This window comes from Prionailurus viverrinus, chromosome X (assembly GCF_022837055.1).
Source record: "Prionailurus viverrinus isolate Anna chromosome X, UM_Priviv_1.0, whole genome shotgun sequence".
In the NCBI taxonomy this organism is placed as follows: domain Eukaryota; kingdom Metazoa; phylum Chordata; class Mammalia; order Carnivora; family Felidae; genus Prionailurus; species Prionailurus viverrinus.
In genome coordinates, this window is record NC_062579.1 from 3,282,511 (window position 1) to 3,307,460 (window position 24,950).

At 49.0% G+C, this 24,950-nt stretch overlaps 1 protein-coding gene across 2 annotated transcripts in view; it reads left to right on the forward strand.

Annotated features, from left to right (window-relative positions):
- The first annotated feature begins 5,072 nt into the window (after positions 1-5,072).
- The window catches only part of TBL1X (transducin beta like 1 X-linked), a 234,053-nt gene continuing 214,175 nt past the window's right edge, over positions 5,073-24,950 (forward strand). The window contains exon 1 of one of the 2 annotated variants that reach the window (XM_047843777.1): positions 5,073-5,221. The gene's annotated coding sequence lies outside the window, so the exon portion shown is untranslated. The remainder of the gene's footprint in view (positions 5,222-24,950) is intronic. The other variant, XM_047843778.1, reaches the window with a different exon arrangement.

The window sequence follows — 24,950 nt, forward strand, 5'->3', positions numbered from 1 at the left end:
AGAGAAGTTTCATACCTCTTCCTACTCTTTATTCATTTATTTAAAAAAAAAATGGTTAACGTTTATTCATTAAGTTTTTTTTTTAATGTTTATTTATTTTTGAGAGACAGAAATAGAGCACGAGCAGGGGAGGGGCAGAGACAGAGGGAGACACAGAACCCGAAGCAGGCTCCAGGCTCTGAGCTGTCGGCACAGAGCCAGACATGGGGCTCGAACCCATGAACTGCGAGATCATAACCTGAGCTGAAGTCGGACACTTGACCAACTAAGCCACCCAGGTGCCCCGTTACTTTTTTTTTTTTTTTTTTTTTTACGTATCGTATTTGTTTTGAGAGATAGAGAGCCGGCGGGGGAGGGGCAGAGAGAGAGAGGGAGAGAGAATTCTAAGCAGGCTCCAAGCTGTCCGTGCAGAGCCCGATGTGGGGCTCTATCCCACAAACCTTGAGATCATGACCTGAGGTGAGATCAAGAGCTGGATGCTTCACCGACCGAGCCACCTGGGAGCCCCGATGAAACCCACAGTTTAGAGTTCAGAACATTAGAGTTCACTCTGTGTCGTGTAGTTCTCAGTGTTTGGACAAATGTAAAATACTGTGGATGCTCTGTTACAATATGGAATAGTTTTACTGCCCCCAAAATGCCCTGTGCTGCACCTGTCTACCCCTCCCCATTCATCCCCAGAACCCCTGGCATCCACAGATCTTTTCAGTTTCGCCTTTTCCGGAGTGTTACTGAGTTGGAATCATATAGCGTGAAGCCTTTTCAGAGCAGCTTCTTCCACGTAGTAATATGTTCACGAAGTCCCTCCATGTCTTTTCAAGGCTTGATAGCTCATTTCTTTTTATTGCTGAAGAATATTCCGTTGTAAGGCTGTTCCACAGTTCCTCTTATCCATTCAGCAACTGAAGGGCATCCTGGCTGCTTTTAGTGTTTGCAGATTATGAGTTCCCATGGTGTATGGTGCCCTTTTGTGTAGACATAAGTTTTCTACGTAGTTGGGTAAATGCTTAGGAGCACAATTGTTGGATTATACGGTAAGACTATGTCTAGCATTTGGAAAACACTAAATTGCCTTCCAAGGTGGCCTTACCATTTTGCATTCCACCCTCAATGCATAAAAGTTCCTGTTGTTTCTCAACCTGTTAGCATTTGGTGTTGTCATTTTTTGGGTCGAGGGGGTGACTTTAATAGATGTATGAGGGTATTTTTTTTTTGTAAATTTTTTTTTAACATTTATTTATTTTTGAGACAGAGAGAGACAGAGCATGAACGAGGGGAGGGCCAGAGAGAGAGGGAGACACAGAATCTGAGGCAGGCTCCAGGCTCTGAGCTGTCAGCACAGAGCCTGATGCGGGGCTCGAACTCACGGACTGTGAGATCGTGACCTGAGCGAAGTCGGAGGCTCAACCGACTGAGCCACCCAGGCGCCCCAAGGGTATTTTTTTTTAATGTGCAATTTCCTAGTGATATATGTCAGCATCTTTTCATATGCTTATTTTCCATTCGTATTATCTCTGTGGTGAGAGATCTCCAGATATGTTGCCATTTTAAAATTAGGTTGTTTTCTTGTTGTTGAGCTCTGAGAGTTCTTTGTATATCTTGGACACAATCCTTTATTAGATATGGATTTTGCAAATATTTTCTCCCAGTCTATCACTTGTCTTTTCATTCTCTTAACAGTGGATTTGTAGAGCAGATGTTTTAGATTTTGATGAAGTTCGGCTTACCAATTTTTTTCTTTCATGGGTCATGTTTTGGATGTTGTATCTAAAAACTCATTCCTTGGGGTGCCTGGGTGGCTCAGTCAGTTGAGCATCTGACTTAGGCTCAGGTCACGATCTCCCAGTTCGTGAGCTCAAGCCCCACGTCAGGCTCTGCTGACAGCACAGAGTCTGGAGCCTGCTTCGGATTCTGTGTCTCCCTCTCTCTCTCCCCCTCTCTCTCATTCATCCTCTCTCTTTCTCAAAAATAAACATTAAAAAATTAAAATAAAAACAAAAAACTCATTGCTAATCTCAAGGTCACGTAGATTTTCTCCTATGTTATCTCCTAGAAGTTTTATAGTTTTGCTTTTTACATTTAGACGTATGATTCATTTTGAGTCAGTTTTTGTGAAAAGCATAAGGTCTCTGGCTAGATTATTACTACTATTTTTTTGCATATGGATGTCCAATTTTCTAGAACCATTTGTTAAAAAGGATATTCTTTCTCCATTAAAATGCCTTTGCTCCTTTGCCAAATTAGTTCAGCCTATCTGGGTTGGCTTCTCCTGCCTTTTAATGAAAATTTTGTCTGCTGTTTTGGGGGGGAATACGGATAGCATTTGGTGCAAGCAGACTCTTGTCAGCAACCTCCAGTCAGCAACCAAAAATAATTGTTTGGAATATAGATCTTGTGCCCTGGATACCTGCTGGAATCACTGCTGCTCACAGCTCCCCTCCCTCCCCCCAGTATACCTTCACTTTTATCACAAGGCAATAACTCCTCTCCCGCTCTAGTTTATTTCCTGTTTTCCTTGTTTCCTCCCACCATATAGGACGCACATTTGAAAAAAACTGCAAAACACATTGAATAAAATAGTCTAATTTGCCACCTACCTACCACCCCTCTGGTATTTCAGAAAGGGGAGTATCAGTTTATCATGATAAACGTAGGCGGTCTATTTTCCTGTCTGAGGTCTTACAAAGTCCCTTAGGGGTCCTAAAATAAGCTAGGCTCCTAACTTACAAGAAGACCTTTGGGATGTTACCAAAGAGACAAGATGGATTCTGAGCTCGCTTGCTTTGTTAGTTACCGAAGACCAGCTGTGAAAATTGGTTAACACCGGTCATAGTTTGGAGGATTTCCACCACTTTCCTGTACTTTAAATGATTGGCACCTGCCAACTAATCAAAACATACAAAGAGGACTTTTCACCAGGTTTAGTTCGGAATTTCCAAGCAACCAACGACAGGCAGGCCCAGCAAGCCAGAGGGCTCGTTTGGCTGCGCGGCTACTCGAGAGTGTGCGGTAGCCGAGGGCCGCGTCCCCGTAAAGCCGAGAGCTGTAATGATGTCAACTTGTTATTTACTTTCCAAATCTGAATGACTGAGCAAGGCGAAAGGAGAATCAATCAACCACAATGTGACCCTACAGGCGGAAAAAACGCAGCGCTCCCACCAGCAGGCTGTGGGGGAAGGGAAGCACGTGTAACCCGGGCAGGGTTGCATCATGAGCTTGCTCGGGCTTTCAATTGCACCCTTGGTTTTTCGATTGCATGTAATACCTCAGCATCAGTCCGCACAAGCCCAGGGAGCCGGGGAGCAACGAAGGGCAGGCTCAAGGGAAGGCCCCACCACGTCCTTTTGGGGGGCCTTGATTGGCAACTGATACATAATAAGACCCAATCTATTCTGCTGATTCACAATTATGGAGACTGTGTAAGTGTGTATTTTTTATTGATGTGCTCTAATAATGGTGTTGCAACAGTCGTTTTACATCATTGACGTTTGACAGCAATATTTGGCCGGGTGATTTTTAGGTCCGCCTTTTTGATGGAGGTCCAGCCCCTTAAAAACTCACCTCCGGCGCCCCCCCCCCCCCCAGTCCCCCCGCGCCTACAACCTGAACAACAAATGGTCCAGTGTCCCAGAAAGGAGCAAGTGAGGTTACGGTTTAAAATGCTGAGTGTACTGAGCTCTTAGCGCAAAGCTCTTTATACCCCAAAGGGAGGGGCAAACTTATCTTAAAATATTCAACAAAGCAGACCCCGAAGTACTGGGTGGTGGGCGCGGTTATCTGATTAATTGAATTAAGGGACGCGGGTGGTGGTCAGGGGTCTCCAAACTGGAGGGGAGGAAGGAGCTCTGGGGACTTTAATGCACTGGGGCTGGGCCAAGTAAGCCTCAGCAACGTAAAACCCTTTGCAAAGCCTATGGGTGGGGTGGGGTGGGGTGGGGGTCGGCAGTGAGAAGGCCCCAGGGCCCAGGTACCCCCAACTCCAGAGGCCCCCACACCCGAGGTCCTGGCCTCCACCTTCGTGTGTCTGAGTTTCTTTCTCCACGAGCATTTCTGGATTTTCCCGGGAGGTGTTTTGCAAAGGTCGAGGCTCCGCCTGAGCCCCCACTTTTTTGGGAGGGGGAAGAGGCTTTTGGGGTGTCCTCTAAGCCGCCGGTTTTGAGAGAGATGCACCCTCGGGCAGGTTGCGGGGCTGTTAGGGTAGCTGAGTAGCTGCTGCTTTGAGGTGGGGGAGGGTAACACACTAGCAGTGGCTTGGGTTCCCCTCCCCCCTGGAAACCGCGGGGGTGGTGGCCCGGATTCCTGTACCCTCTGGGTAGTGGGGGAAAGGCTGGGTTTGGGAATAGGACTGCGTGGGGGTAGGCCCGTGTTCCCTTCATCTCCCAGGGAGGCCACTGGGAAAGGGAGAGGCCCGGGTTCCCCTCACCCACCCTAGGCGTGGGGGCGAGGGCAGAGTTTAGACTTGAGGGCGGTGTAGGGTCGCAGGTTCCCCCATCGTGAGGGAGGGGCCGGATTGGGACGCCCGGCCTCTCTAGAAGCTGCGTGGGGGCGCGGACTCTCACCCCCTTCAGCGTGGGGGGAGGGGCGGCCCTGGAGGCCCCTCCCCCGGCCGTGGGGGAGGGGCAGGCTTGGGACTGGGCCCCCCCAGGGCTCAGGGGCGGGGCCGAATGGACGCGGGTTCCCCTCCCCCGCCCGTGGGGGAGGGGACGGGCTGGGGGGGGTGGGGCGCGCTCCCCTTCCCACCCCCGCCCCCCCCCCCCCCGGGGCCCTGGCCTTGGGGGGAGGGGCCGGCCGGGGCGGCGTAGGCGGCCCCCCTGGCAGTCCTCCCGGCCGGGGTCGGCGCGCTGGCGGCCGTTCCCCCGCCCCGGCGGAGGTCACTGCCCGTGCCGGTCCCTCCCGCCGTCCCGCCCTCTCTCGCCGCCGCCGCCGCCGCTCCCGCCCCAGCCCCCCCCACTCTCCGCTCTCGGGAGCGAGGAGCCGCCAGCGCCCCCGCCCCGCCGCCGCCGCAGCGCCCTCGGCCGCCATTCGGCACCCGAAACTTTCCAGCGCCCGCGCCTCTCGGGGACTCGCGGCGGCGGGGCGGGGGCGGCCCGGGGGCGGCGCGAGGCTGCTCCGGGGCGCCGGGCCCTCCTCGGCCGCGGCACGGCCCGGGCTCGGCGACGGCCGGCGGCAGGGAGGCTCGGAGCGCGGCGGCGCCGCCACAAGTTGCGCTGCCGGCGGCGAGGTGAGTGCGCGGGGCTCGGCCGGCCGGGCGCGGGGCAGGGGGCGCAAACTTCTCCGGTGGGGGTGGGGGGGTGCTGGCGGGCGGCTCGGGGCGCCCGCACGCTCCGCCCGCCGCCGGGGCTCTGGAGGGGCAGGTCCCCAACTGTCCCCGGGGCTCGGGCAGGGGTGCGGCGCGCTCCCTGCAGGCTGAACAATACCCCGATGTGGCCGCTCCCCAAAGTGCCGGCGCGTCGGGGGCGGGCGGAGGCTGGCGCGCGGGGGGTGGGGGGGCTCTGTTTGGGGAGGGGAGGCGGCCGGTAAGTTTGGGGAAGCGCTCGGGCTGTCCCCCGGCGCCTCTTTGTCTGTGTCTTCTGGGGCTGGCGGGGCGAACCTGCGCCGCCGCGGGATCCCCCCGTGGGGGAGGGGCGCCCCATTCATCCCCGGGCGCCGGCCAGCCCGCCCGGGACCGGCTGGAAGCGCGGCGGCGCGCGGTGGAGTGAGTGGCGGGCGAGGCGGCGGCGCGGGCCTGGCGGCCGCTCAGTTTCCGAGAAGCAGAAACTGTCAAGGAAGTCGGGAGCTCCCCGGCCCGAGCGAGGGGACCTGGCTAGGGGCGACATCGGTGGGTGGAGGGCGGGGGGCGCCCTTGGTCAGGCGGGGTCTGCCGAGTGCGGCCTGGAGAGGGTGCAGACCTGTTGCTCCCGGGCTCGGCGGCGGGGGGTGGGGGGGGGTGGGTGGGGGACGGGAGGGGTAGGGGGTGGAGGGGGGAGGGGTGGCCCCCCTTCAGTGTGTTGAGCTGTGCACTCCATGGGGACTATCCCTATGGGGGGGCGGTGCTCGGAACGGCGTGGGGGTGTGCCTTCGGGTGTGGGTGACCGTCTGGTATATGACAATTTGGGGTCGCTAGAGGCCCGCCCGCGCTCGGGTAGGGCCTGGACTTCACGTGCGTCGCCTGCGCGCGCGGTCAGGCCTCGGCCCGGACTCTCTGCACGGCCTGGCATTCTCCGAGCCAACTGCCCTGGAAATTCCACAAAGTTAGAGTCGGTGGTGTGTGTGTGTGTGTTTTCCTCCTCTTAGTCGGTAATTTTGTGGAGCAGAACCCAGAAAGAAACAAAAACTCGCTTGCTATCGCATCCTCGACTGTTTCTGGTTTGCATTGTCACATGTGGCTTTACCCGACTTCTGGCTGTTTTTCTCCCTAAGTGCCGCCTGAGTCCCTAGTTTAACCTGGAAGGGGAGGGGCGGGACTCTAACTGAGACGGGGGAGAGCCCTCCTCAGGTCCCGAGCGTTGGTTTCCGGGTAGCAAATGGCTCTTGACGATTTTATGAAAAGTTTACAACTAGTCATTCTTGGAAAAGACATGATTGGGGGGGGGGGCGTAGGCAAGAATGTTGAGTTTGGCACAATTAAGACGTCGAGATGACACTTTAGTTTTAAAGGATGTTAACGTTTCAAATGTGCTGCAGATCGTCCTGGAAAACCACCCAGCTGGATAACTAATCCAGGGATAAAAGTTGAAGTTCATCGTTTGACCCAGTTGTTAAAATGGCCCTTAAGGAGATTCCAGCTCTTAAATGAAATGTGCATCTGTGGGACAAAAATGGGAGATTTTGGGTATTTTGTTTGGTGGCGTGCCCTGTGGGGCCAGTGTCAGTGGATCCTCTGGGATTGGCTTTTCTTTCTGCTTTTATCCGCAGCTTGGTCGGTCCAGTAATTATCAACACCCCCATTTAAATTTCCCAAACCTCAGTGCTCCTGAATGTTTGCATGTGTTAGGGGGTTGGGGAAGGATGGTGCGCAGGTGCTGTCGAGGTTAGTGTTGAATCTCATCCCTACCTGTGGGAACTTCGGGCTCCCTCCTCCGTGTGATGTTTGCCTGAATGGGCAAACTTCTCCATCAGGAGTTTGCCTGAATGGGCCCTTAGGAGGGGTTCAGTGGGCTCCAGAGCCTGAAGAGAGGTGGACAGAGCCCTTGGACCCAGCTCTGTCAGGACACCTTGCTTGGCTAGAAACCAGCCTATGTCCCCATTTGGCTTGAAGTAGCGAAAGGGTCCACCCTCTTAACACTCTGCTGCTGACCTTGAAGGTCTGCAACTTTTCCGAGTGTCCTTTCTATGTGTGCAGAACTGAGACTTGAAATCCTGGTGCTCATTGAGTGCTGGGAGGGAGAGAAAGAAAGAACGTGTGTGTGTATGTTTTCTGGAAACTATAAAGTTGCCTGTAAATTTTAGTTGTTCCTGTTGTGCAAATCGAATAATTGTCTACGCGTTACCTGAAGGCCACGCACTGAGGATTTTACAGGCACTTGATGCCCTGTGTGTGGTACTTCTTGCCATCCTGCTGTAGGGGACACTGAGTTGCTAACATTTAGGGGAGGGAGGATTGTCTGATTCTTGAAGCCCAGCTCTTATGCTTGGAGTTCCTGTTTTCCTGTTTACCTAGCACGAATTTTCACATTTGGAGACCTAAAGTTCCTTAAATGACATGCACGCATTCACGAACGAGAACGTACATTGAAATCTGTTCAGAGATACAGGCCCAGGGGCTCCAGTGAGTCAAGAAACATCGACCACAGCGGAGGGACTGCTTTCTATGGTTTCACTGTCCAGTATAGTAAGCACTAGCCACATGTGAATATTTAGATTCAAGTTAATTAAAACTAAATAAAATAAACAATTCTGTTGAGTTCCTGTAGCGATAACTCACATGCTCGGTAGATGCCTGTGGCCAGTGACCACTATATGAGACAGCACAGGACATGCGGAAAGTTTTCTTAGAGGGTGCTACTCTATAGTTACTGCAAGGAAATATTGATAAAAGTTGGTGTACTTTATGTAGGGGGAGGGGAGAGGTTGTTAAAATTTGAAATAATTCACAGATAAACCTTTAAAAAAAAATGAAAGACCCATTTCAGCTATGATTTACCCAGGAAAGTGATTTCAGTGAATGGATTGTTATTTCTTTTCTTTTTTTTTTTTTTTTTTTTAAAGTAGGCTTCATGCCCAATGTGGGGCTTGAATTCACCCCCTGGGATCAAGAGTCGAACGCTCTACCAACTGAGCCAGCCAGGCACCCCCAGTGAATGGAATCTTGATCTGAAATTGACAGCAATTTTGGATTGAGGTGCTTTGGACCAGTTCTGAATTAGAAAACCGGAACCGCAAGCCCGAGTCTCCCACTGAGTGTTTAACCTTGGGTGAGGCCGGTAGCCTCTCATCTCCGTGCGTCCTTTTTCCCACCTGAAGAAAGGTATAGCCATTAGCCAGGCCCCAAGATGCCTGCCTAAGCGGATGGTGGGGACTGTCCTTGGGATGGTGGAGCCCAACTTGTCAGCATCGGTGAGGCCCTGTGTGGGTGATTGAAGGTGCGGCCATGTGTGATGTGTTTTAGCCTCTGTTTGCTGTGGATACCACAGGCTTTCAGCCCCCCACCCCCGTGATAAGTCTTAGTTTTGAGGTTCAGTCTCTTGAGGTCAAAATCTTCCGTATTAAAAAGGCAGATAAGGAATCCTTCCAACAGAGTGAGATTTCACAATCGTCAGAGTATTTTTTTTTTTTTTTTTTTTTAATGGCTGAGTACTAGCTGTTTCCTGTACACCAGGTCCCTGAGTCAGGATGTTATTTTTATTAGTTGCTGTGATCTTTGCACAGCTCTTTGTATTTTTTATAGTAATTGGCTAGAAATTTTATTTGTAAATGAGGGTGGGGGGAAAACCAATTTTGTGTCTGCCAGAGAGAGAGGTGACTTCCCAGATCACCTTTCTGCCATTTGTACTCACTTATTTTTGTTTCTTCAGGGCTCTGGCTTGACCCATCAGCTTTTGGCAGAAAGTACTTACAAATACCTAGGATGTCCCTGATTGTCTTCCAGAGGTGGGAGAAGGGTCTACGCAGGAGGAGGCCAGGCCCACAGAAGCCTTCTGATTCTCAGTTACCTGGTGGGCCGGTGAGCAGCTCAGCTCAGCTCACCTGGGGCTGCCCCCTGCCTACTTCCCGCTGGGGGGTCTGGATTCCTGGGGTCTGCGCACGAGGCACTGGCAGGCCGATCTAGCCTAGACCGCAGCCCCGATGGCTCTTTGGTGCGACAGGACGCTGTCTCAGCGGTGGTTTCCTAATCCTGGCATTTGCCCTCTCTTCCCCTCTTAAAAAAAAAAAAAATAACGTGGAACATAGAATAAGTTGTTGGCCTTTCACCCCTGAAGACTTTTGTTTATAGGGGTACCTGGGTGGCTCAGTCGGTTGAGAATCTGACTTCAGCTCAGGTCATCTCGCGGTTCACGAGTTTGAGCCCTGAGTTCGAGCTGCGAGTCGGGCTCTGTGCTGACAACTTGGAGCCTGGAGCCTGTTTCAGATTCTGTGTCTCCCTGTCTCCCTGCCCCCCACTCCCGCTAGCGCTCTTTCAAAAGTAAATGTTAAAAAATAATTTAAAAAAAAAAGACTTTTATTTTTTAAAGGTTTTTTTTTTTTTTTTTTTTTTTTCCCCCTAGAGGAAGCACTTATTCACAAGTGGAGAGGGGCAGGGAGAGAATGAGAGACAGAGATGGAGAAGAAATCCCAAGCAGGCTCCTCGCTGTCAGGCTCTAACTCATGAACCAGAAGATCAGGACCTGAGCTGAAGTCTGACTCTCAACTGACTGAGCCACCCAGGCACCCTGCCCCTAAAGACTTTTAAAATATAGTTTCAATTGGGAAGCAAGGCTAAAGTCATTTTCTTTTTTTTTTTTTTTTTTTTTAATTTTTTTTTTCAACGTTTATTTATTTTTTGGGACAGAGAGAGACAGAGCATGAACGGGGGAGGGGCAGAGAGAGAGGGAGACACAGAATCGGAAACAGGCTCCAGGCTCTGAGCCATCAGCCCAGAGCCCGACGCGGGGCTCGAACTCACGGACCACGAGATCGTGACCTGGCTGAAGTCGGACGCTTAACCGACTGCGCCACCCAGGTGCCCCATTTTTTTTTTTTTAATTTTTTTTTTTCAATGTTTATTTATTTTTTGGGACAGAGAGAGACAGAGCATGAACGGGGGAGGGGCAGAGAGAGTGGGAGACACAGCTAAAGTCATTTTCTAAACACTTTTTTTTGTAACTTGGAGATAAACTACCCCCCCCCCCAACTATTTTTAGTATTGAAGGAAGTAACTGACCTCTTGAGTGGGAGACTGGATGTGAGTTTCCCCCTCGGGTCTTGCCCTCCTCGGCCTTCCCCCACGCCCCACATCCTTTCCCTGGGGTTTGACCAAACTACGCTGGCCAGATCAGCCAGATGAGACGCAACAAAGCCAAAATAAAAACTGGATGTGGGAAGGGACTGGCGAAGTCAACATGTTTATGTAGGCAAAGAGAGCCTCATCTGACAAAATGAGTTCAAAACCTCAGGGGAAAAACGCAGCCATCAGGGAATTCGCTTCCCCGGGTGGCTTTGTGACCAGGGTGCAGGGAACTTGACTAAAGACGGTCGTGTTCACTTGGGGCCCCTGGGTGGCTCAGTCGGTTGAGCATCTGGCTCAGGTCGTGATTTTGTGGTTCAGGGGTTCCAGCCCCACATTGGTCTCGCTCTTGTCAGCACAGAACCCACTTCGGGTCCTCTGTCCCCCTCTCTGTCTGCCCCTTCCCGGCTCGCACTCTCTCTCACAAAAATAAACAAACATTAAAAGAAATACATGGTTGTGTTCACTTGAGTGGACAGGTTTGTCCCCATATCGCTGCTGTTAAATGCTTATTGAGAATCTGCTGTGAGTGAAGACTGCAGACGTGTCCTGGAACCCAGTAAAAAAAGACAAAATTGGGGCAAATTTAAAGTTAATACACTGGCAAAGATGTTTTTTAATTTCGCAGAGGAAGCCGGGTGCCATTTCTTTTGCTTATGTTTGTTCTTGGCGGACGAGAGCAGAGGTGGCGATGGGATGATACACAGGTGCAAAAGAAAGGAACGTCTTCTGAGGTGAAGGCAGGGGGTGCTTTATGGGAACTGGGCTTGGAGCCCTCAGCTCTAGGATCTTGAATGAACTCACGGTTCTCAGGGCATTTCAGCCTCCTACTTTCAAAGGTGTTTGGCAATGTCTAGACACGTTTTCAGTTGTCACGGCTTGGGGGAAGGGCATGGTGGTGCTCCTGGCATCTGCAGGGGGCAGGGGGGGGGGCGGTCTGTGGATGCTGCCGAATAGCCTACATTGCACAGGACAGTCCCCACCATGAGGAATGATGGGCACCCAAATGCCAGTGGTGCCCAGGTGGGGACACCAACCCTGGATTAAACAGCATACAATCCTGTTGGAGAAAGAGTAGGGGGCGGGGGGGGGGGGGGGAAGGTGGGTACCAAGAAAAACCTGTGTATCAAGTTCTGTGTTCCCTTTTTTTCTTTGTTTGTTTTTAGGTTTTTATTTTGAGAGAGTACAAGCTGGGGAGGGCAGAGAGAGGGAATCCCAAGCAGGTTCTGCACTGCCAGCACAGAGGCCTGTGTGGGGCTCGACTCATGAACCCTGTATGAGATCACGATCTGAGCCGAAGTGAAGAGTCGGATGCTTAACCGACTGAGCCACCCAGGCGCCCGTCACGTTCTGTGTTCTCCAGGCACACCTGTCCGTTTTGGGAATCTGTTAGGAAGTGAATTACATCCTTTGGCAGATTGAGACAGGAAGTTTGCAGTGCTCACAGGGGAAGAGGAGACAGGCTGAGTGCACTTCGAAGATGGAATGAAAAGACCAGGAGGGCCGTGTGTGTGTGTGTGTGTGTGTGTGTGTGTGTGTGCGCACGCGTGTGCGGTGTCGTGTCATGTCGTGTCGTTGCCCAAGCTCCGCCTCAACACCAGGAGTTCAGAGACCCCAGATGCAGGTGTTTCTTGAAGGCGTGTTTCTGGACTTTTTCCTCTTGGTTCTATGGATGTCGTGCATTTGCTAGGTCTTACTTTGGGTCAGCTTCTGTGTACTGACGCTACTTATTGTGGAAAAAATGGCACCTGTCTCGTGTTTATGCAGTGACATGGGGGTCACCCTGGAGTTGAAGTTATCCCAGTACTACAGGCTGTGCAGAAGCTCGTGAGCGTGGGGGCGAGTGAGTGAAGTTTCGGCCGCTCTCGGGACTCGGTGCTGTCTCTGTGTCCATCCCTTCTCTGACTCTCAAACTTCACAAACCGGGGCAGCCAGACATGGATCTACATTTTCCAAGGATCCCCTGGAAGAGGTGCCCTGTTAGTGTCTAGAGTCCGGTCCTGCTGCGTGTCTGGTCATCCAGAGCCCGCCAGTGACCCCAGAGGAGCACCGGGCCTGGCCTGCACGGGTGTCTTCTGGGCCCTTGGTGGCCCTGGGTCAGGTGACGCAGCTGTGGGGGGAGCTTCGTCTGTGGACAGCTTGCCTTGCGCTGCCCGCCTCTTTGGGCAGATCAGTTTCTTTCTCTAGCATTAGTTTTCTCATTTAGAGAGAGAGAAAATAGAATCTATTTCTCAGGCTTGTGGCATTAAAGGAGATAGGATTATTACCCTGCCTGGAGCCCCGCCTGCCGATACCTTCCTCCACTCCGAGGTTGGGAATTGGGTGTGCAAATGCATCTTTATTAGTTATGATGGTCTCCAGCGCTTGCTTCCTCTTTCTTATCTCTTCCTCCCCACCCCCTCCCCACCTTAAGTTAAATTTCACTGCTGCTTATATATATGTCTTTATATTTAATTTTTCGTATCATTCTACAAGATTGATTATCCTCTCTTCCTGTGTACAGTTTTGTGAATTTCGCTACACGCGTAGCTTTGTGTAACCAACACCAAAAGATGGGTACGGTACAAGTCTATCACCCCAAAGGCACTTGTGCTTCCCTCCATAGTCACCCGGCCCCCCACCACTAACTGAAGTGCTCACCCAACAGCTCTGCCCACTGGGTCTTGGTAATTGCGTTTCAACTCTGGATCAGATGCCTTATGGAAAACCCTTCCACTCTCCCAGCACCTTCCTTTGTGTTTCTCTCTGATGGCACATGAACTTCACACTTTTGCACACATGGGCCTGTGTGTTTGCCTCAGAACAGCAGGGTTTGCACTGTGGGTATTATCGAAAGCAGGGAGAAGAAACCCTTACTGCTTCTTAATATTTGGGGGCGCCTGGGTGGCTCAGTCGGTTGAGCGTCCGACTTCGGCTCAGGTCACGATCTCGCGGTTCGTGAGTTTGAGCCCCGCGTCGGGCTCTGGGCTGATGGCTCAGAGCCTGGAGCCTGCTTCCGATTCTGTGTCTCCCTCTCTCTCTGCCCCTCCCCCGTTCATGCTCTGTCTCTCTCTGTGCCAAAAATAAATAAACGTTAAAAAAAAAAAAATTTTTTTTAAAAATATTTGTAGGAAGCCACGGAGTAAGGATACCAGGTGTCTTGTTGGGGCAGCCAAAGATCTTCTGCTCTTTTCCTGTACTGGTTAGTCCTCGCCGCCAGATGAGTCGAAATGGGATGTTTTCTGATGCACTTTCAGAAAAACGTTTCCTGACTATTTCTGCCTCACCCCCCAAACACGCTTAGTATGTGAACTGTATCAGTGAGTTATAAAGTCCTGTCTTCAGTTTCAAAAAACAAGACCCACGCGTGGAGTTGTTGCGTTTTTTGCCAATGGGGGTAGTAATTGGAAAAGAAAAGCTAAAAATATAGTTGTATTTGCGTCACTTTGTTGTAGAAATAAAATGAATTCCTATGTCTGTGCGTGTCTGTAGTTGTTGACCTGTGCTTTAGGCTGTAATTTCAGTTTTTGTGGTCTAATAGAAGATGGCATGTTTTCTAGAGGAATGGGCTTGGTGTTTGGCTTTGGCCAGATCCTGCCCTGGGTGGTCCGCCTGCTTGTGTGACATCATTTAAAACCTGTGCGCGTCCTCACCTCTAGAGGTGGAGTCAGAGCGCAGGTGAGCTGATCTTGAGACTTCTATCTTGTGGGGAGATTTTAATTTGGAAAACGGATATTACTGCTGTGTTGGGGCAGCTATCTTCTTAAAACTTAAAAAAAGTTTATTTTGAGAGAGAGCGAGAGCACGTGCACACGTGAGCAGGGGAGGGGTAGAGAGAGAGAGGGAGAGAGAGAATCCCAAGTAGGTTCCATGGAGCCTGACAGCATGGAGCGTGACTCGGGCTCAAACTCACAAACCATGAGATCATGACCTGAGCCGAAGGCAGACGCCCAACCGACTGAGCCACCCAGGCGCCCCTACCCCATTTTTTTTTAAAAGAATGGTTAAGGATTATGTTAAAAAGTATAAGTAAACTGGTGTTTGTTTATGTCCCCTGCTTTGACTGTCACTCTATCCACTAGCGAAATAGGTGATTTTGACTTAACATTGATAACTCAGTTATATATTTTGCTTAACACAGTACACATCAAATCAGAAAATATGTTGGGCTGTTGGGTGACTCTGAATAATTTGTGTGGGTTTTGTAGTTTCCCAATCTCAAGAGACATTGTAAAGCACAAACAATGCTTATGGTAAAATTCACAGTGTTTATTCCTTGAAAACTTTGTCTGCTTTGAATTCTTGTGATTCCCCCTTCCCCCCTCTGGTGGATGCAGCCAGAAGGCTCTGAAGAAAGTGTGTTTTCTTCGTTGCTTCCCTGGAACCCGGAACCCAGAATATGACCCTAGATGGCCATCGTGGAGCACTTTCCCATCAATCTCCACGGGAGTGCAGACGCAGAGGGAGGTGTTAAGGGCTCCCCACCCCCCCCCCAGCCTGATTACCTTCCCACTTTCTAAGAAATTGAAAACTTTCCTAAAGTCTACTGAGAACTAGGTAACCAGCATCACCCAAGTTGGAGTGAGTTTAAGGGGACACTTCATTTCTCACAGCGCTGCATTTCTCCCTATGATCAAGAGTCTGTGCAAATATCTGGTATGGTTCAGTTCTGGCATTGTTCTGTTCTGCAAACGTTTCCGCTTGTTTGAATATCCCAGTAGGTGGAAATGTGGACAAAAAGAAGCTTACTATATGCGATGCTATTTTATTAAATCACAAATAACAAAAGCTTTAATACTGTAGGACCGTATCAATGGTCATAAGAAGTGGAGAAAAATTCAGCACCCCTGAGCAGTGATCTCTGTTCTGGTGCGTTGCAGGGAGTACTTAGTCTTAACCGGGTCAGCGCTATTCCTCCAGTTGTCTTGTAATCTTGACATCCATTTGAAGAGGAGAAACGAGACCGTGGACAGGAAGTCTGTCACCGAAGTCATGCCGTGCAGAATGCTGTTGCATCCGTATGCAAACCTAATTCCCAGCACTGATAAAGTTCCAGGCGGTTGTAAAAAAGTAGGGTTCCAGGTGGTTGCGGAGTGGTACGTTGTATTTGATAAAAGCAGTTGAGTTGAGAATTGATGTCTCTACCATTTGGTTCGTGTGGGGAACGGATTAAACTTGGGTCCCTGCCTTAGGTTCTTTTTCCAGCAGAATCTTATCAGGCACTTGAGACCCACACAGCTTTAATGCCAACTCGTGTTGGTAAAGACTCAAGCATTCACAGTTACTGACTTGACAACAGTGATGGCCAGCTCCTGACAGTCACAGATCAGTCTGGGAGACATGATTTGGTTTAACTTTTAACTTGGTTATGAGAAAATACCCATTCGGTTTGTTTCTAAGACGCAGGGGTGATTCTGTGCCAATTTCACCCATTTCCAGGGATTTGTAGCAAAATGATTTCGAAAAGCCCTCGCCAAGAGAAACAACATTGGAGGTACACCCAGCTCTGAAGTTGATGAAAATAAGAATTAATGATCTTACGTGTCTAGTGCATGACAGAAATGATTGTAGACCAGATGAGAACAAGGTGAGAGGCCTTTGGAGATTAGAGTTGCCTTATAAATTTCATGGGAGTCTCTGATAAATTTCATGGGCTTCTGAGTACATTTCCTTGAAACCAGTAATCTCCACATTTTGTTGGGGGCAGTGTTAGGTTTTAATTCCCAAAGTGCCCTCCCCAAGTCGACTTCATGTTCTCTGGGCAGGTGCACAGCGAGATTTATTAGGGCGTAGGAAGAAACTGAAAATGTCCACGTTCTGTGTGTCTTGATACTTAGAAGATGTCTGTTTTTGTGGTCTGTGAAAAATGCATGTAGTAATTGGTTGAGTGCTGTGTATAGTTAATAAATAAATTACGTGAGTTGGGGGCACACGTTAGAAACTTTTTCGCTGATTAGGATGTGCAATGAAAGAACATTTAGACATTGCTGAATGGGTCCCCGGACACAGATGTATTCCCCCCTCTGGCTTTAGCTGCCAGAGTGTGTGTGTATATGTGCATGCTTGGATCTACCGGATTTTGTGTGTTTTAAAAGCTGAAAAAATATTCATGCTTTAGAACCAGATGACAGAATCTCCGCTGCAGGTGCGTGCTGTGCTTTTTACGCATTTCATGACTCTGCAGTGTTTTCATAATCACTTAATTCTGTTTATAAATCAGCTGCACTCATTGATGGTTGCCCTCAGGGCTCCTGAGAAACAGGCTTGTTGAAGAGATTCAGACCTTAGAAGACAACCAACGTGAGATGGTGCAGGAACAGGATTGTGATGAAAGTCCTTAGGTACCTTCAGTCTGCCTGTTTCCTTGTTGGGTCTTTTTCCAGAGAGAAGTTTCATTGGTCACGGTTGTTGTTTAACACATTTTCAGAAATATTTCATGATAGAGGTTGTTTTTTTTGTTTGTTTTAAAGACAAAACTCCCTTTAGTTGATGCTGTACTGCTGGTGTTACAGAGAGTAAAGGTAAAAATTCACCGGGCCCTTGGATGGCTCAGTCGGTTGAGCATCCAGCTCTTGATTTCCGATCAGGTCACGATGTCGTTTGTGGCATAAAGCTCCATGTCTGGCTCTGTGCTGACAGTGCAGAGTCTGCGTGAGATTCTCTCTCCTTCCCTCTCCCGCTCTCTGCCCCTCCTCCACTTGAGCACATGCACACTCTCTCAAAATAAATAAACATTAAAAAAATTAAGTTCACGATTCAGACCACACTGTGAGCTATGGAGGTGAGAACCAAGAGTCGCCTCCTCACACTTGAAGTCTTTTGTCTGAGCTCATTTGCTGTGGAGGCTGAAGGTTTGGTTTTCATGAGACTAAATGTCAACCGCAAGTCGTTGCAGGGTTTCCACATCAGCCTTTTTGTTTGTTTAAGTTGAAATGGTTGATAGGTTAGCTTTGGTTTTTCTGTGTAGTTTTTGGTGTTCGCATCAATTTTTCCCTTTGTGAATACTGAATTTGCAGTATAAGTCTGTACGTAAAACGAAACTGGGAGACTTGCGAGTGAATTCAAAAGCCTACAGGTTAACGCTTCTTGTTCATTTCTACGTGCCACGTGACAGATATGCCACGTGTTGTTAACGGATCTGCATAGACGTTCATTTGTCTTTGGGTAAACTGAAACACTTATCTCCTTAAAAAAAATTGCTTCTCTTTATGGCAATAGTCAGAAGGCACCTACTGTAAAGAGGAGAAACAGGAAGTAGAATTTTTTTTTCCTGTCGTGTTCTTCTAAACCTTTGTCTCTCCCATGTTATAAACCTTTGTCTCTCTTCTCCGGAGATCGATACGTGCAAATGCCAATAGTAGATTAGTTACAATTAGTGTCTCTGGGAATGTGCTTTATCTTTTATCTGCCCCTGCACCTTGCTCTTTGGAGAGGAAAGAGAAGTTAAAGTATTTTGCTCTCAGCCAGACTCCTTGAGCTGTGTCCACGTCTTTCCACGTCTTGACTTTGTGTTGTAAGTAGGTCAACCAGACACCAGTGAATCACTTCAGCTCTGATCCCGAGTCCTCTTCTTTGTTTTTGGGTGACACACTAGTAATTATTCATTTGATGATTTGTCTGCCAAATTACCCTGCAGAATATTTTCGAGCTGTGTCTCAGAAGATGGCTGTAAAGGGAGACTGTTTTTAGAGGCACGCACACAAGTTGTTTCTGTTCCCTAAACGTGTAGCTCAGACACTAGTGAGGTGCGGAAATCTGCGTATAGTTTTTGAGAACGTGAGGCCTAGGTGTGTGAAGCAGGGGTGCAGGGAGACAGATAGTAAGGGCAAATGATAAAAGCCACCAGAACATTAAATGTATGAGCACACCAACCTTTGGAAGAGAATATAAAAACAGATTAGTTTATAGTTTTGTCGGAGTACCGTTTACATAATTTATATCAGGGAAGGCAGTTACTTTTCCTTGGGAAGATTGGGTTATTAAAATTACCTGTCTTCATTTTTCCACCGAAATAAAAAAAAAAAAAAGCAACTGTCGTTCAAATAATTGTGTGTGAAGCTTTATAATTGGAAGTTTGATGTTAGCAAAATTATATAACCTTGGTTAATTACATTCGTATACTAAAACTAAATATAGAGTAAGACTAGCTCATGGAAATACTTCATTTTTATCTCCGTCAGTACAGTACACATGTATTCAGTAGTTGCTTGTTTCATTTTGTATTTTTGTTCTTTTATTATCCCGGACGTATTTTCAAAGTGAACTTGAAATGAGACTGTCTGTTTTTATTTCCCAGCCACGTTTAAATATAAAATGGCACACAGAAGGAGGTTTCCTTTGTGAATTTTGATTTTCTTAGTGGCTTCTGTGTTCTGTGGCTGCAAAGGGATAAGCTAGGGGGTCTCGTTATTTTGCAGGACATTTGTCCTAAGGGAAGTTTGGGTGCCACTGAGTATCTAACACTAGACATTCAACCTCCTCTGTTTCCCCTTGTGTTTGCTTTTCCGTTGGATGTTCTCTATTTGGACAACAAGGAATTATTAAAAAAAAATTTTTTTGATGTTTATTTTTTGAGAGAGAGATAGAGCGTGAGCAGGGGAGGGGCAGAGAGAGAGGGAGACATAGAATCCGAAGCAGGCTCCAGGCTCTGAGCTGTCAGCACAGAGCCCGACACGGGGCTCAAACCCATGGACCACGAGATCACGACCTGAGCTCAAGTCGGATGCTTAACTGACTGAGCCACCCAGGCGCCCCACGGACAACAAGAATATTTTTTGGTGTGCGTTTCTGATGGCCCAGATGTTCGGCCCAGTGGAATTTCTCTGTCCACAGCACTGGGTTGGGCAGCTGGTAGTGTTGGGCCATATTTAGTCCTGAGAATTGATTCGGACGCATTGTAGATTCAGGTTGGGCTGTCCTTCCCTCCCCGCAATCTGTGCCGAAGTTACGGTGTTCTGTTTGGGTTTGCCGTAGATGTTTGCTGTGCCTTTGGGTTGCTTACTGTGGACGCCCGCTTGCGGTGGTGTTTAATGTAGAACTTTAAATGTGACTTACATCTAGTTGATTTTCTGAAACCACGATATTGAGGTATAAATTACATACCATAAAAATCACCCATTTTAAGCGTACGACTCAAAGATTTTTAGTAAATTTATGGAGTTGTGTAGCCATCGTCCTAATCGATTTTCATTCCTCAATACGGTCATTCGTGTCCATTTGCCATCAATCGCAGCTCCTACCTCCCAGCCACGGGCAGCCATTAATCTCCTTTCTGTCTTTGCAGATTTCCCTTTCCTCAGAACAAGTACTCGCGTGCTTGGTTGAGCTTGCCGGGTGGTAGGTGGTGAGGCTGGACTTAGTGAACCTTACCCGCCCTTCCACAGGAGAGGGAGAAGGCGGCGATTATAGGCTTCGTGCCTCAGTTCCCCCTTCTGAAAAATCAGGGTAGTCATGGAGTTTTGGCAGGCTCTCAGTGCCGAACATGTGGGAAGTAATTAGCTCAGGATCTGGAGGAGCTCATCGCATAGAGTCTTGTTCGGCCTCGGGGGACCCTGCATCAAGGGCCCCTGGGACAGGTAGGAACTGAGAAAGGAGTTCCCTCGACAGTGAAGGACTCAGTTCCCGGACTCGGCCGACGAGTGAACCCATGACACGACCCAGGACATGTGCCCATTTCCCCTCCATTCATCTTGCTTCTTGATTCTTTCATGGTGTTGACTGTTGATTAGGCTTGGAGGGAAGTTTGAGCTGGGCCCGGGATGGACCTCAGCTCACTGTCCCTCCGCCGGGGCAGTTTTCCTCCCAGGGAACTCTGGACGACGTCTGGAGACATTTCTGGTTGTTACATATGGGGAAGAGGTCCCCAGGCATCTCGTGGGCTGAGACCAGAGATGCTCACAAACACCCTCCAGTGCCAGAGGGCGGGCCCCCTGTGCCAGCCAACACTTCCCCAACCCGAGAGGTCACGAGTGTGGAGGCCAAGACCTCTGCCGTGGTAGCTTTGAATCGGGGGGTGGTTTTTTTTTTTTAATGTTTTAATGTTTACTGACTTACTTATTTTTGAGAGAGAGTGAGAGAAGGGCCGCGACAGAGTGAGAGAGAGAATCCCAAGGAAGCTCTGTGCCACCCGCGCGGAGCCCAACGTGGGACTCCATCCCGCAAACTGAGATCATGACCTGAGCCGAAAGCAGGAGTCGGACGCTCAACTGACTGAGCCACCCAGGAGCCCCTGAATCCGGGGGTAGTTTTAAACGAGGTACTTAGATCTTCAATAAAGACTCTGTGGGGCTCTTGGGTGGCTCACTCGGTTAAGCGTCCGACTTCGGCTCAGGTCATAATCTCACTGCTCGTGAGTTCAAGCCCCACGTCGGTCTCCGTGCTGACAACCCGGGGCCTCCTTCGGATTCTGTGCCTCCCTCTCTCTGCCCATGCTCCACTCATGCTCTCTGTCTGTCTGTCCCCCTCTCTCTCAAAAATAAATAAACGTTAAAAAAAATTAAAAAGACTGTGACAATGAAGGACTGTGACAATTCCAAAGACTGTGGAATGAAGGACAATACCATCGAGTTTATGAAAGAGGTACAGGCATCTTTCATTCTTCGGACATTCCAGGGAAGTAGGGATTTTTTTGTAAGTTTTTAAAAAAATTTTAATTATTTTGAGTGAGAGAGCGAGAGAGAAAGACAGTGCAAGTGGGGGAGGGGCAGACGGAGAGCCTGACTCGGGGCTCGAACCCACGAGCTGCAGGACCATGACCTGAACCAAAGTCGAGAGTTTTACGCTCAACCGACTGATCCACCCAGGCGTCCTGGAAATGGAGATCTTTTAAAAGCAAAGAACAAACAAGATTTTTGGAGTTAACTTTACAGGGGAAAAATTTCAATCCCTTTAGAAGTATTCATTTACAAATAATGAAATTGCAACATTGACAGACAGCTGGGGCCACCCCTTGACTTTGATCTGGGAATCACATTTCTTTATCTGTTTCCCTAAGAACTGAGAAGACCGGGAGAAAGAGCCTGATCCTGCATAACGACTCTGAGAATTATGTCTGTACCTGGAAAAGGGCTGCTCTCAGCAGGCACCTTGTCATGGGACGTGTTTCTGGGCTGGCTAGGGGGGTGACTTCTGCACCCCTAACACTTTGGGGCCTCTGCTGTGGGCCGCGTGCTTTCTGCTGGTTTCTCTAGGATTTTCCGTGGTTCCCTGAAATGTCCACTATGATGACCACCGGCCCTCCACCAGCATTCTCCACTTTACTGTCTGTGTTTAGTTTCCTTGGGCTCATCTGCCTTGGAGTCCCCTGCCCGGGACCCAGCCTGTGCACCTGCCTCCTGTTCCCTGTGTTGTACTTTGCTGCCAGACCTTCCCCTTTCCTGCAGCTCTGGTTTCTATCCCTGGGCGGGGGGGGGGGGGGGGGGGGGGGCAGTGCTCTTCCTCCCACCTGCCCCCAACCTGCCTTCCTTAGCCCTTCCAAAGTGCAAGATCTCCTCCTAACATCCCTTTTCTGATTCTTTTGTTTGTTTCGTTTGCCCGTTCTAAGCTCAGGCTTTTTCCCAAGGTAATACACGATGTGCTAATTTCCATGAATGCAAGCAGTGTGGAGTTTTATCGTCCTCCTCCTCTTCTTCCAGAATAATCAATATTAACAGTCTATCGAGTGCGACAGAATAGATCTGCCTCTAGTGTGTTCAGCTGTCCACGTGCAAATATGTAGTCTTGTGCTTTTATCTAAGTGGAATCGTATCATACTTGGTTCCCATCTGTTTTCTTTGTTTTTACAACTGTATTAAAGTATAATTGAAGTAGAGGAAACTAGGCATATATAAATTATGTCTTTAATCAGTTTTCTCATTATCTTGATTGTGGTGGTTTCACAAACATCTATGTGTAATGTAGCTACGTTATCCATCTGCCTGTTTATATGTATCGATACAATATTTCCATCGCTTTCAGATTTCCTTGTGCCTTTCTGTGATCTCCGCCTCCCTCCACTCCTGCCTTCAGGATGAACATTGATTGGCTTTCTATTACTGGATTGGTTAGTTTGCATTTTCTAGAATTTTATATCCATGAAATTAGACCATATGCACTCATTGTTTTGCTGGGCCTTTTTCACTCAGTGTAATGATTTGGGGCTTCATCCGTATCGTGGCTTGTGTCATGAATTCATTCCTTTTTTTTTTTTTTAATGTTTCTTTACTTATTTTGAGAGAGAGAGAGAACATGCGAACATGCCCCAGGGGAGGGGCAGAGAGAGAGGGAGAGAGAGTGAATCCCAACCGTGAGATCATGACTTGAGCCGAAATCGAGTCGGACACTTAACCAGCTGAGCCACCCAGGCGCCCCGTGAATTCATCCTCTTTATAGCCGGGGAGGCTTGTTTGGGATATGGATACACCAGTTGGTTTATCCATTCGCCAGTTGTTGGACATTGGGGTCGGTTCCATTTTTTTTGGCTGTGAAGAATAATGCTGCTATAAATACTTTTGTGGTCATACTAGGGGTTCTCCAGCTTCACCTTTTGCCAGAACCCCCCTGGAGAGCTTGTTGAAACACAGACTGCCGGGCCCCATCCCCAGAATTCTGATTCGGTCAATCTGGGCTGGGGCCCGCGACTGGCTCAGCCACCCGTCTTAGACCGCACACACTCCGAGAGCCACAGCCTTACAGGTGGGTCTTCATAACCCATGGCTGTTACTGCTTTATTTCTTGTTCCAGACATTTCTCTCTCCACGGTTCCTTGTCTTGCAGTGTTGTGGTTTTAATCATCAGGCTTCCCATTTTCGTGTGGTTGTTGGTATCACTGTTTTCCTTTGGGCTTTTGGGTTTTACTTCCTTATGTCCAAAGGACTAAAAGGAAGAAAAACTCCGGGTTGCTGGGTTGGGCTGCTGATGTTCCCCAGAAGCCAGCCACGATACCCCCGTCCACAGGGGGCTGGCCCAACTGGACCCTTTGGGGACCTGAGCGATGCCTTCTTACCTTCTGAGCAGCTGGCCCAGCACTGTGGTCAGCACCCAGCCGCATGGGGTGGCTTGGGCCCAGGCCTTGTGCCCGGAGGCCCCTGGTGCTGCTGCGTCCCCCCTGCAGCCTCAGGGTGACGTGTAGCCACTCACCTGTCTTTTCTCTCACAGGGGAACAGTCTATCCGTTTTGCGTCCCGCGCCCTCTCACTTAACACAACCAGCCCCAAGCCAATACCCCTATCTTATTTTCACTCTGTATTTTATTTTTAATTTCCTTTTCGAGAGTCTAATCTGAATTCACTAATTTGGAGCCCCTAGATGTTATCAGTAGGTGTTTACTCTCATAGCCAGTGCATGTGTTCTATTTAAAAAAAAAATTTTTTTTTTTTTTTGGTGTGGGAGGAAGATAACTTCTTTTATTTTAGAGAGCAATTTTTAAATTATTGCAAACTATTCTTTTTTTTTGTAAAAGTGTCTTTGTGCACTTGGACACGAACCTCATGCCTTCTGTCTTTTTGCCCCTGAATCTGTGGTCCGTTCCGTATTGCCTCCAGTCACACCTTCCCTTCTTCGGGCTGCTGACCTCAGCTCATTGTCTGAGAATCTTGACTCAAGAGATGCTGTGGAGTGGATTGTTGTGCAGGATTCCAGACTGGTTAAGTAGGCTCATCTCATTGGGATGGTTACAGTTTTAAAAATTTGCAGTGACTCGTAATCATGAGCTAATGTCTTAGTTTCTTCTTCTTTTTTTAACGTGACAGCTTTACTGAGATGAAATTCTCATTCCATGCAACTCACCCGTTTAAAGCGTGTAATTCAGGGCTTTCCTGGGATATGCAGAGCTGTACAGCCACCACTGTTGTCTAATTCTGTAACATTTTCATCACCCCAGAAAGCAACTCCATACCGGGTAAGCCATCACACCCCATGTCTCCCCACCCCAGCCCCTGGCAACCACTCACTCACTGTCTCTGTCTCTGGATTTACGTGTCCTGGATCTTTCCTACAAATGGAGTCATGCCACGTGTGGTCTTTTGTGTCTGGCTTCTTTCACTTAGTATTTTCAGGGTGCTTCCATGCTAGGGCTTGGGTTGTTGCAGTTTCTTGGTACCCGTTTTGTGGAAACTCTGGGTAGTCCAGGAAGCCTGGGAGTGAGGGGTGGGAATCCAGCTGGAAGAATGTTAGCGGATGAGAGAACCAGAGAGGCTCCCCCTCTCTTTGATCGCGTTTAAAGTGGAAAATGGTTCACAAAGGGAACGTTGTTTGTTTCGTTTTGGCTTCCAGCCTGGCATAAACTGTAACCTTCTTCCTTCCTTTTCTCTGCCCTTCTTCCATCTTTTCCCTGGAAGATCAGCATAGACAACAGTTTTGGTCAATGAGAGCTGCACCTGCTGACCCCTCTCTTCCGCCGAGGTTTTGGGGTGGGGTTTTAGCAAGTCCTTTCTTGGGATGAGGCATAGGAAGCTTGAGTTTTCCAAGGGTGTGGTGTGAAGTTCCTTCCAGCTCTGAGGTCATGGCATTCCATCCAGCTAGACTTCGGCTTCTTTCTAGGGCCTCCCCGAAGCCACAGCCCCGACTTACGCCATAGCAGAGTCATAGAATTG